Source organism: Anabrus simplex, chromosome 4 (genome assembly GCF_040414725.1).
Source record: "Anabrus simplex isolate iqAnaSimp1 chromosome 4, ASM4041472v1, whole genome shotgun sequence".
Taxonomy (NCBI): domain Eukaryota; kingdom Metazoa; phylum Arthropoda; class Insecta; order Orthoptera; family Tettigoniidae; genus Anabrus; species Anabrus simplex.
The window spans coordinates 183,078,136-183,091,785 of NC_090268.1; the positions used below are offsets into that span (position 1 = coordinate 183,078,136).

The 13,650-nt window shown below is 43.0% G+C and overlaps 1 long non-coding RNA gene across 1 annotated transcript in view; it reads right to left on the reverse strand.

Moving 5' to 3' along the window:
- Window positions 1-1,292: 1,292 nt before the first annotated feature.
- Window positions 1,293-13,650, reverse strand: part of LOC137500557 (uncharacterized) — a 28,866-nt gene continuing 16,508 nt past the window's right edge. The window contains exon 3 of the long non-coding RNA XR_011018089.1: window positions 1,293-2,117. This is a non-coding gene — a long non-coding RNA (uncharacterized lncRNA). The remainder of the gene's footprint in view (window positions 2,118-13,650) is intronic.

Consider the following 13,650-nt stretch of genomic DNA (forward strand, 5'->3'; position numbering starts at 1 on the left):
AATTTTTTCTCTTTTTTTTTTTACAAAATACCTTGTTTTATCATACCTGAAATATATTAAACTTGTACTGTAAGGATTCGGAAAACGAACAGACTTTTCAATTTATTTGTAAGTCAAATCATATTCATTTTGTGCCATTCTGAACGTAGCCATAAATTCTGCAAATCAGCCTGCTCATGGCTGAGGAGCAACGTTTAAGGCATCAGCAGGGACTTTTATACTCTGGATTTCTCTCGGAAATATACGAGAAATTTCAACGGGGTCAATATGGAATTCGCCGAGATGGGGATGTCAATGTTTTCTGTTTCTTAGGAAGGTGTTTGAAAGCAGTTGACTTCATAACTAGGTTGAATGCCTTGCACAGCACTTCCAGCCTTTCTTCACTGTGATTCGTCATCCTGCGGGCTGGGTAGTCTCCAACAATACTCCTGAACACCTTTTCTTTCCCGAGCGTAGCATTGAAGTCTCCGAGAAGGATGTTTATGTGTTCTTTGAGGATCTTGGATGGAGTATCTTCAAGCTCTTCCCAGAAAATTTATATTCCTTGTGGGTCCGTCCTGTTAACTTCATTAATTGATGCATGGACGTTCACCATGGTGTAGATTTTATTTGTGCTTCGAAAAGAAAGGATCGAGATCCGACTGTTGGGGGATGTGAAGTTGGTGACAGACTCTAAAAACTTCTTACTAACCACAAATCCTGTACCTAGGTGGGGGATAGACTTTATAATGTTTCCCGACTTTACCATTGACGATCCTATACCCTTGGGATTCAAGGGCTTCTTCATCTACAAACCTTGTTTCTTGAATTTCTGTGATCAGTATTTGATGATCTTGCAGGGTGTCAATCAACCTCCAAGCATGCCTGTGCAGGTTCCCCAAAATCCGATGACCTGCAAGAGATGCGCGTGACGACGGTGGATTGGTTACCATCTGGGGTAGTTGCTTCTGCTGATTTTTCCTCCATGCTTTTCACAGATGAAAAACTGTAGATGGGAGCCAGCTATATTTCAACCGATCAAGGTAATGCCAAGGTTGTAAGCCTTGGAACACCCAGCAATGATAGGCTCGCCGACCCAATTTCCTGCTGGGATTGGTTACCCAACATTCCACTGGGTTGCTTGGCTTAACAGGGGCACCATTTGTAGGTTACATGTCAGAGTTGGAGTACAGTTAGTAATGGTAACTGTTTAGGAGGAATTACATCTTGCGGACCATCCTCTTAACATTAATCACAAACTAGAAAGGTTTGATGCATTGAAGAGTGATATCAGCAAAAGAAAGGGCCCCAAATGCCAAGATAATGACACACTATGTATCACAAACGTAATGTCTTCATGGTCAGAAGAAAATAAGGGTTTAAAACAAAGAGCACCAGGCAGGAAAAATGAAAAGTGAGAAGCCATGCAATTGGCAGTAACGTCACTCAAGTAGTGGCCTGTGGTCACTGATGCTCCATCATTAAAGTCCCTCAGCATGCCCTTTCAGTCTGATACTGTGGAGGTATTCCACCACCCCCAAACCACAGTTGGGAGTATTAAAGTTATACAGTAACAACCATGAATGTAACAACAGAAAGTGTTCTTCAGTGGGATTAATGTGAAACAAATGTCCTGTTTTGCACATCATTCAGCCTTTACGTTAGTCACTGCCACCTTACTCCAACTCAACCGCACAATTAAAACAGTGTCATTGACAATCTGTTCAAAATAAACCAATTGTTTATGCACTAATTTCACCTTTTCTGGAGAAATACCAAACGCCTGCATAAAAATAACACAGCAAGCCTCAACAACAGTAATTGTATACACATGAGACTTTCCTCCATTTTGAACATATGTCTTTTGTTAGTAGAATACTATTTCACTATAGACGTAGTAAACCAAGTATTAGCATCATGGAGTAGTTCAAATTATTTGTCTAATTTCTTCAACACAGTAGCTGGGCGATTTTTGTGGACAGCTTTAAAACATCCTTAGCACTGAAGTAATCTTCATTCCTGTTTCTCCTGAACTTAATGATATCCATAATTTCTCTTGGATGCTTTCTTCTATGTACCTTCCTTGATGATTGTGGTTTTGAAATGGGCAGATCTTCAACTGATGACGTCTCACAATCCTGCAACAAAAGGCAAACAATTTCAAATTATTGCAAATAAACCATATTAGTGCCACAAAGGTTGGAGTTATAAAGACTAGATTAACTAAAGTTGGACTGATTAGGTTAGGCTGGAATATAAATTAACAAGAGCCTGTAGTAACATACTCATGTAAATCTGGTGCAAGTTAGGAATGTCACATAAATACAAATGAAGTTTCATTTGTAATATATGTATGTCTATGCTAGACTAATGAGCCATCCATTAATACAACTCAAACCAAAGAAGATTTAGCACACCTGGAGAGGTGGTAGCGATTACTGTAATAAGAGAGACAATAAGGCAACCATCGTCCTATCAGAAGGAATCTATGAAGTCTGACACTTTGAGGAATAAAGGTATTGGCAAAAGAAACAGAAGGGTCACAAACGGTATGAAAATTAAGACTCCCTAGGCCTGGCAAATTCAATACCGGAGTTAAAAAACCAAAAGATCCGTCCAAGGAAATTTAGATGGGAATGGTAAAATACCGAGCCTGGCACAAATGGAATTAATGCCATACCAGGAACTTCAAATGCAGTTTAATAACATGGAGATATAGAACTACAATAGGTGTTCATGAACCTTATTAAGGGATCTAGAGGCATGACAATCGTATTTTACTGCTTTAACCAGTTTTCAATGTTATATACTTGTTCCGGGGTTTATCATGGATCGCAGAGGTGAAAGACGGTGCCAGGGTGAATGGGTCTAACTACAATGTCAAGAATGAATATAAAACTAAACTCAAGGTTATATTATCCAGAATTCAAATCTTAATTTTTACAGGTACAAACGTTAAACAAGACTGGTAAAAAAATCCAAGATTAAGAACCTTAACATCTTGGGCTTTCAGCCCGTAACGTTACATTACCTGAACTACAAGCTCAAATTTACAAAGATCACAAATTTACTCAACGACAGAAATCCCACTAATTCATGGAGCACTTGCTCCCAAAATTACAACATTTAGTCTTCAAGAGGCATTCAGAAATCTTACTTTGAAAAAGAGCTAACAGTCTCTGTTTCATCTGGCCTATTCAAGGCAATATCAGAAAATTACAATCATTCGCCATCAAGGCACAACTTACAAATGTGAAACAGGGGTATCTTGTACCCAACCTATTGGTCCTTTGCGGAGAAGAACAGGTTAAGCAAATGGCCCGAAACACAAATTGAAAGGAGGCGTGTACTTGCACTCCTAGGTATGAGCTCTTAAAACATAAAGGGCACTAGGCCGATGAAACAGGGGCTATTCCCAAACTACTGAGGTGACTCATATAGGGACTGATTGATGTCTTAGGGAAAGGAAGAAAAACAGTTACAAAACGTCGTCACCTCAAACCAAAATAAATGGGAACTCGAGGGGGTCCTTTACTACCTATAGCCGATTTACAGTTAAAGTTTTTATGAAGTTGTTATATTAGCCAGCAGAAAGTTACATTTTTAGAAAAGGTTACATGGTTAACGATTTCGGACCTTTCCCTCAGGTAAAACTGCGGAGCTAGCAAGAAATAAAGATGTTATGTGGCCATTACCTTGTCGATGTACTGCTGCCTGATGAAAGGGGCAGCCCGCCTCCTGCTTTGACACACACACACTTAGTAAGCTGACGATCAATTGGCCAAGAGAGGTGAAAATCCGTAGTCTATACACCCTCGGGATAGTTCGAGACCATTCAAGATTAAACTTGCCACACCCTCATTTTTACTGGTTAATTTAAAAGATACACTCAAAATTGAAGAAGAAGAAGAAGACTGTGATTGGTAGAAAATTAATTACAGAAATTATTGATTGGTTGGATTCAAAACTGGCAGAAAAGATAAACATTGCCAACCCAAAAATAAATGAACATCAATTAGAAAAAACTTATGAATACAAAACTTGAGGGGTTCTTTTAGGCACTAGATTTAAATGCATGGCGTTGGGGTGTAGCTCCCGGTACAATATGCTTTTTTAATTACATTCTTAGATTAAGCAATGTTCAATGATTTGTACATGTTATTTTATCTCATGTTCTCAAGCAGCTCAGGATGATCTATTTTTAGACTGAAACCGGCCCTGCAGATGGTGTATTTTTAAATGTAAATACATTGTACTGTTAACAAGTAGTATTGATTAGGTGTAATTATTCCCATTTTTTTTGCTCACAGAACAGATGTCACTCTCTTTGCCTCACGGTATTGTGCCCCACTCTGCATGAAAATCCACTCATTTGAGCCGTACCTCTCCTCCGTTTGAGGGAGCAGTCTTCCATATAGCACCCTTAAATACGGGTCATACCGGGCGAGTTGGCCGTGCGCTTCACAGCGCACAGCTGTGAACTCGTATCCGGGAGATAGTGGGTTCCAATCCCACTGTCGGCAGCCCTGAAGTTGGTTTCCTGTGGTTTCCCATTTTGACACCAGGCAAATGCTGGGACAGTACCTTCATTTGGCCACGGCCGCTTCCTTCCCATTCCAAGGCCTTTCCTGTCCCATCGTTGCCATTAGACCTATGTGTGTTGGTGTGATGTAAATCAAATAAAAATATTAACAAATACTGGTCATGCCTCACTGTATCCTCCACCAAGTACAACTTTCCAATTGCATGCAATTTAATGCACTCTAAGCCATGATAGAAGCAGGATGTTTCATCATTTGATGGTTTTTCCTTGTTTTTTATCCTCCAGCTCAGAAAATTGGCAGGTTTGATCCTGGTTCAGTCCAGTGGTATCTGAAGGTGCTCGGATACTTCGGCCTCATATCTGTAGATATACTGGCACACAAAAGAACTCCTGCAGGACGGAATGCTGGCACCTCAGCGTCTCCGAAAACCATAGAAATAGTTAGAGGGACATAATTCCAATATTATTATTCTTATTATTATAATTATTACTGCTACTGGATTCCGTGGTTTACAGGGCTGTAAGAAGGTGCTGAGGTGAATGAGTGGAGAGTGAAAGGATCAGAGCAAAGTTAAAACACTGAATTTTAAAATTTTATTCCTTTCCCTTTCTTATTTTCAAATTTGGTATTCAGAATATTTGGATGAACAACAATATAAGATGAGCTCATCAGCTCCCACAATAACAATGACAGATTCAAAAATTTACAAGCTATAAGCAAAATAGCTCTGAAGGTACACTATTTTACAAGAGCATATTAGCTCCACTCACATTATATAGTAGTTTGAGCGTCACACTTTAATACAATCCAGTCTCTTAGAGGCACCAGTTTCTTACACAACCATACTTGACAAACTTCAAATAACATGTTTACTGCCATTTCTGCTTGACAGTCCGTTATACACTCATCTATAAATAATAAGAAGTTAAACAGGGGCAATTAGCTTCCATTTTCAATGGCCTTAGTTTATAAAATAAAGGGTTTGAGATGGTCGGCCATGAACAAAAGCGAAACACGTGCACTACTTTTAAAATACACTTAACACGTTGAGTGCCAAGTGACCCCATTTGAGTACGTGAGAGTAGTCAAGTTTTTGAACTTCCCGTCCCCATATGAGATCGTACGTTCGTTCAAAATCAAGAACTGTGTGCAGTAAGTGTGCGTTTCCAAGCTGTATAAAGTCTCTTCCTAGCATCTGTTGGCCGTCTATTTACGTACATGCATAGTCCACCTTCAATTCATCAATTCCTGTTTTGGCACGACCCCATATCGGTACGTCAACAGTGCATTGTAGGGTAACAAAGTTATTGTCTACCTAGTGCATATATTATATAATTGTTCTTTGTTCTTCATAACATCGAAGAGAACCCGTTGAAAATTTGCCGGAAATACCCATTCCACGCGTCTCTACAATACAACGATCCATCAGGAAAATATTCTTGCTTACTATAAAACAGTTACTTCCAATCAGCGTCGGGTATAACTGGCTGCCGCTATATGCACGTCTCGCCTGCTGGGTTCAGCCGACTCCAGTGGCTAGCGATGTATAGGCATAATCATAGACTTTGAAGGTCAACAAACGAGTTTATTGCGCCGCGGTATGGCAATTCCACCCTAACATTTTCTGTGCAAAACCTCAATTTCATCTTCAACTTCTTTAAAGCATCCTTGTTGCGTGCCACTGAATGCATTTTTTTGTACAATACAAATTTTTAAGCTACCTTTGTCTTCATAACGCCAAATATTGGCTTTAGTTAGGCCTGTGCCATATTTTCTTGCAGCGGCACAATTATACATTTCCCAGTGTTTAATGCCAATTAACTTAAAATTAGCATCATAATATTGACGAGAACCTGTTGAAAATTTGCCGGCAATACCTATTCCATTTATCGTTACAATACGACGGTCCAACACGAAAATATTCCTGCTGTCTATAAAACTTAATTTTACTAAGCGTGAGGTACAGTAGACGCGTTATAACTCGGCTACTGAATAGCCGTGGCCTCTCTAAGAATTTGAAGGCCGCCATGTTTTGATGCCATTCGGCAGATTTGAGAAACCTTTCGCAGAGGGTAAAAAAATGTCATTTACAGAAAGCCCTCCGCTGCTCCTTAGACAACAAAGAATGAGTCGTTACACCCTCAATCTCATAAACAAGCAACTTTCTACAGTTTAGTTATTCGAGCATTAAATATTCCACTATCCCCTTCTAACCGAAAAAAAGAGTTTGAATATATAAAAGAACTTGCAAAACTTAACGGCTATAAACCTAACCTGATAGATAAGATCATTGGTAAAACAAAATCAAAAAATACTACAAATTTAATTCCAGATAAGCCCAAAATAATAAACACTGCCACTTTCACCTTCACTAACCCTGCCATACACAGCATTACTAACCCATTTAAGAAGCATAACATCAGAATTGCCTACCGAACTCGCAACACTAATCGGAATATATTCTTTAATTCCAAATTGGTAAATACTTCTCAAGACAAATTTTCAAACTCTGGTATTTACAGACTCAAATGCCCCCAGTGTGAATTTTCTTATATCGGACAAACTGGCCGCAGTTTTAGAACTAGATACTTGGAACATTATAATGGCTTAAAGCATAAAAAGTACTCTGCCATGAGCAACCACATGAGGGATTCCGGCCACAATTATTCTACAATTGAACAGGACCTCCACGTTATAAAATATGTAAATAAAAGCAGCTTAATGACTGAATTGGAAAATACATACATTTTCTTGGATCAACATTTTAATAATAATAAATTGAATGATGTCCCTGAGAACAACAGCCCATTAATTGAACAAGTCCCCAATTTTCTCACTAATCTTAATATAAATCATAACAATTTCACAAAAATCTTCAATTATAAACCTTTAAATACCCCTCCAGTCATCATAACAGATTCCACCTTACCCCCTACCCATAATACAGCTCCGCCGCCAGCTTCCAGCACTCTCATTGTTGCGCCTACCCCTCCCGTCCCAACTTACTCTTTACCTAGGCAAGCACACAGATACAACACACGCAGCAACGGGCATAAATTTAACAGAACCCCTTGAACGGCTAATGTCTCCGCTCAACGCTCATCCAACACAAGAGGTAAGCGATCTTAGTCGCCCATTCTGAACACCCTATTTTCAAGGCCCCAGTACATCCTTTTCCTTTTTCCATTTTCAGATTTCAGTTCACGCACTTGGCATCTTATTTTTTCCGTTTTGGTCTTGAACTCCCAGCAAAAATGAAGCGGCTTCAGGCGTGATCAATCCTGTTTGAAGTGTTACTACTCCATGTCTGCTACAACATATGATTTCTCTCGCCCGTTCTCACGTATCTATACAAGAGTGGGATTTAATTATTTCTTCACTTAAAAGAATATAACCATTATGTTTTGTTATATATGAACATTCTTATTAACTGACTGGCAGCCATGAATTTCATACTACACTGCCAACTCTATGTTGCACCTTATGTTTTTACCTCTGGCAACACGATTACGTGGTTTTTTTTTGTTTTCTTTTTTTCTAACTCAGCCATGATGAACAACATTCTGATTGACTGACTGGTAACAATGATATCCTAATGATTTTAATTATTTCACTACCATCTCTGTATTATAGCCTACTTTCTGTTCTTATCCTCTGTCTCAACTCGATTGTGTTTTTTTCTCTTAGCCTTGTTGTAACATTCCATGTTTTTTCACACTTGTTTTAAGCCTATTTTCATTTTATAAATATAAATGTCGATTCTTAGGGTGCCATATATGTTAAGGACACTAGGTTCAGGGCCCTGACCTAACTTTAGGCTCAGATTTATTTTCAGCTGATGATGCTTACTACAGTTAAGCGAAACATGTCCCACCTTACAACGCCTGTTGTAATGTTTATTTCCTAAATATAGGAAAGATAAGTATTGGAAAGGTGGTGTTAACTATTATTCTTGTTTTAATGTTCATACCCTGTGGGACACCATTTTCTTGAACGTGGTACTGCGAATATGTCCTCCCCACTCGGACACGGAATAGACGGAGGGACAAAAAATCCTCAATAAATACCGGGAAGTTACCTCGGAATCTCCATTGATGCAGGACTGAAAGGATGCCATATCGCCAGGTGGTGTCGTAGGCCTTCTCCAAGTCAAAGAAGACAGCTACCAAGTGCTGTTTGCGGAGAAACGCATCCTGGATAGAGCTCTCCAGGCGTACCAAGTGGTCTGTTGTGGATCGAGCGGCTCGAAAACCACATTGGTACTCTGACAAGAGTCCTTGTTTCTCCAGACACCACACGAGTCTGCGATTTACCATCCTCTCAAATAGCTTACACAGGCAGTTTGTAAGACAAATCGGTCTGTAACTTCCTGCATACTTAGGATCTTTTGACAGGCTTGAGGACAGGGATGACTATGCCCTCTCGCAAGTGAGACGGAAAATCATCCTCTATCCAGATTCGGTTGAACACACGAAGGAGATATAGTAAACTATCATCACTAAGGTGTTTCAACATCTGGTTATGGATGTTGTCCGGCCCAGGAGACGTGTCCTTGCAAAGCGCTAAGGCGCTGCGGAGTTCCCACTCCGTAAAGGGCACGTTGTAGTCCTCTGAAGCTTGGCTGGCAAAACTAAGGTGATGACGTTCTGCCTCGCGCTTCAGAGGGAGGAAATCAGGATAGTAATTCCCGGAGCCAGAGACATCCGCGAAATGACTGGCTAGATGGTTAGCAATCGCGAGAGGGTGAGTGGCGACACTGCCTGCAATGCAAATTCCCAGTACAGCAGATGATCCTTGAATACCCGAAATTCGTCGAAGTTTCGTCCACACTTGAGATGATGGAGTATGTGACGTCATGGACGACACATATCTCTCCCATGAAACCTTACTTTGTCGAATAAGAACTCGCGCCTTAGAGTGGAGTTTCTTAAATGCTACCAAGTTGGCCACAGTAGGTTGTCGACGGTACCATTTATGAGCACGGCGGCGTTCCTTGATGGCTGCTGCTATTCCATCGTTTCACCAAGGAACGAGTTTTCGACGAGGAGTCCCCGAGAAGAACGGAATGGACTCCTCAGCAGCAGCAAGAATAACTTGGGTGACGTAAGTTATTTCCTCGCCGACGCTCCGCCTGATATCGTCATTAAAGACAGCTAGTGATGTGTACTTTGGCCAATCAGCATGTTTAAGTATCCATCGAGGGGGAGCCTCGACGGATTTATGTTTCAACAAAGTAAGGATGATGGGAAAATGGTCACTGTCACAGAGATCATCGTGTGTATGCCACCGAAACAGTGGAACCAACGTTCGGCTGCATAGACTTACGTCTATGCGAGAATAGGTGTCGTAACGAACACTAAAGTGAGTTGGTTCCCCCGTGTTCAAAATACATAAATAGAGCTCTGTTACTAATGTTTCCAGCTCTCTCCCCCTGGGGCAAGGCGCCTCACAACCCCATATGGGGTTATGGGCGTCAAAATAGCCCAATAAGAGGAAGGGAGTTGGAAGCTGATCTATAAGATCAGTGACATCAGTTATGTTAAGAGCTTGACCTGCTGAAAAATAAACATTACACACTGTTATGACAGGCAGTAGAACGCGAGCAGCTACAGCCTCGAGGGGAGTTCTTAATGGAACCTCTTTGCTGTAGGTATCAGAACATACAAAAATGCCAACACCACCAGAAGCCCGGTGAGCATGGTACCGTTCTGTCGAGTATAGTCGGAAATTTCTCAAGACCGTATGATGATTCAGGTCTGAAGTTGGTCTCCTGAATACAGACTATACTCGCTCCGTACTCACTAATGAGCTGACGTAACTCAGCAAGATGCCTATCATAACCGTTACAATTCCACTGTAACAGTGCCATACTGTGGACTATAAAAAGAGTGTTAGGTTATGTGCGACAAAATGCTAGTAAGCCTACACACTATCTACTTCTACATCCGTAGATGTAGAGGACAGCGCGACATCCATCCCGTCATCAAAAGATGGCAGGGGTGCTGCCCAGAACTTCAACGCTTGTCGGGGCGAGTGGTTCCCCTACGAGGAGAGCGCGCACGTTTGGGAGCAGGAGTGCCTCCTGGCGCAGACTCATACCCCCCTGATGGGGGGCATGACTTTTCCTTCGCAGGGGAAGGCCGAGAGCGCTCAGAACGGGCGCTCTTCTTCCCAACTTTTTTTCGAGTTTAGACGGGTTGGGAGATGGTTTCCCAGCCCTGGTCGACGAAGCCGCTTCCGCCGGCTGGGGCACGACTTTCGTCAACCTCCTAGGGGGGGGACTTAGTCTTCCCCACTTGCTGTGCCAGCTGGCAACTGCCATCCTGCACAGACTTCTGGTCGGTCGAAGGTGGTGTGGTCCCCTCCTTCGAGCTTTGACTAGCTGCGACATTGCTGGGAGCAGCAACAGTCGCCTTGGGCGCAGCAGTCTGGACAGGTGTCGAGGTTGTAAATGACGAACCTGGAAGACTCTTGAGCTATCAAGCTATAGTCAATTGTACGGGCAGGTACTTTCGTAGAATTAAACTGACGGCCCGCTTCCTGGTAGGAAAGACCATCCAGGGTCTTGATCTCCTGGATCTTCTTCTCACTCAGGTATGTCGGACAATTCCGATTCCGAGGAGAATGAAAACCGGAGCAGTTAGTGCACTTGTATGGAGTTGTGCACTCCTCCGCGCCGTGAACTACTCGTCCACATGTACCACATACAGCCTGATTCGAACAGCGAGATACCATATGTCCGAATCGCTGGCATTGATGGCATCGCATAGGAGGGGGGATGTACGGCCTCACATCGCAACGATAATTTGTTACCTTGACTTTCTCTCGTAACACTGACAACTTGAAAAAATGAAGGCACCAGTGGCAACGTCTTCACCGTTGACCTTGCGCGTAATGCGCCGGACGTGTGTCACGCCACGGTTCTTCATGTCGTCCATCAACTCGTCGTCAGTGTTCAAAATACGGTCGCGGTGAAAGATGACTCCGCGAACCAGGTTCAAGGACTTATGCTCCTCCACTTTGACGGGGATTTCGCCAAAGTGCTCGCACTTAAGCAACTGATCAGCTTGCAGTGCTGTACGAGTCTTTAGAAGCCAACTACGCGTCGCATTTTTCTAAGTTCATCCAGATCGCCGTAGACGCCTTCGATGTGCCTACTAAAAAGGATCGACTTCACCAGCTTAAAATCGTGCCCATCGGTTCTGGTAGCGACCAGAAACCTAGCGAAGCTGGATCCCATTCCTTCACACTGCGCATGTTCCCAGGGAGCTGAACCTCTCAGACTTAGGTGGGGGACCACATTGAGAGAGCCGACTTCGTTTTAAAGTCATGCCCGATAGCTTCCTCCCCGAATGCCACCCACTCCGATCAGGGGTCTCAGTAGCCGAACCAAGCAGCCAAGGCAACACCCACCTGGTAGTAGCAGGTACTGCCCGGGGTCCGATGTTTGACGATGCCTAATACGGGATGACTGAGGCAATGAGCACTTGGACTCCCTTCCTGCAGTCACCCACAATAGCATGTACCCCATAGCGTGTACAGAGCACTAAATATAGAGAAAAAAATAAAAAATAATTAATAATATGTCTTTCTGGCATTCGGCTGTGCGGGGACCTGTGTTGTCAGGCGGATACTACTGCCAAGGTACATGGCGCTCCCACCACGCAATGGTCCTGGGTGGACATTTGCGGGCTTTTGGGCGTAATCGCACACGTAAGAGGCCCATCTCCGGGCAGCAAAACATCAAAATTTGGAAATGGTCTACATGTGACCCTCGGAAAAATAATTAAAAAAGAAAGGGACCATGGCCACATGACCCTTTAAGTCGCCTTCTACGACAGGCAGGGATTACCTGTGAATGTACTCAACCCCTGTCATCCACAGGAGGTCCAACACATTATACCAAACCGCAATCCATGTCCGCGCCTAGGTCGCCCCTTTTAGTCGACTCACACGACAGGCAGGGGGTACCGCGGGTGTATTCTACATGTGCGTCCCCCACCCGCAGGGGGTGGTGTGTTTGGTCCGCGAGAGGTATTTTATTTCCCTCAAGTCCGCCGGCAAGCCGGTTAGGACCCCCCTATCCGCCACCTGGGACGGGCCACGTGGGAGTATCACCTCTCCCCCTGCTACGCCTTCGTAACAGGTTCGTGGATAGGAATTTTAAAAGGGGCGGATGAAAATTGTCGTTATAACGGGGTTCTCGTTATACACTGTACTCGCTATAGTGGAATTCTACTGTATTCGTTAACCAAATTCTGTCACACAAAGATTTATACAAGACTAATCAAATGTCATGCTTCATGCTGTGGGTTACTGTAGTCACGTCCTAGTTCGTGGACCATGGCCAACGGCTGAGTGGCCTAGTAAGTGGTCCTGAGGGTCCGGATACCAGTTGCTATGGAATGGGAGTGGGCATCTCGGACATATTCTGAATCATGGCCCTGCTTGTGCTCAGGCGGATAGGACTATACAATCCACCAGTGGTCCATAACCCGTTAGAGGAGAGATTCTCACTTGGACTATGTGCATCCTGCTTCATGAATTTACCAAGCTCAGAAAATTTTAAGCAAGCCTCAGACCTATGGGAGTAACGGAGTCCCACTCCCATTTAACAGGCTAGGGACTCCTTGGAAACAACTTGGCGAACGAAATGGAATTCGATGGGGAGCTATCAATATTAATGGGGCTTGTGGAGGAAAGAAAGTAGAACTGGCTGAGTCAGAAAAGAGGATGCATCTGGATGTGCTAGGAGTAAGTGATATTCGGGTAAGGGGAGATAATGAGGAAGAGATATTAGATTATAAAGTGTACTTGACGGGTGTTAGAAAGGGAATGGCAGAGTATAGGGTAGGGTTGTTTATCAGGAATACCACTGCACGCAACATAGTTTCTGTTAGGCATGTACACGAGCGAATGATGTGGGTAGATTTGGCAGTTGGAGGAATTAGGATGAGAACTGTCTCAGTGTATTCACCATGTGAGGGTGCAGATGAGGACGAGGTTGACAAGTTTTATGAAGCATTGAGCGACATCGTGGTAAGGGTCAACAGTAAGGACAGAACAATTCTAATGGGCGATTTCAATGCGAGTGTTGGAAATAGAACCGAAGGATACGGAATGGGTG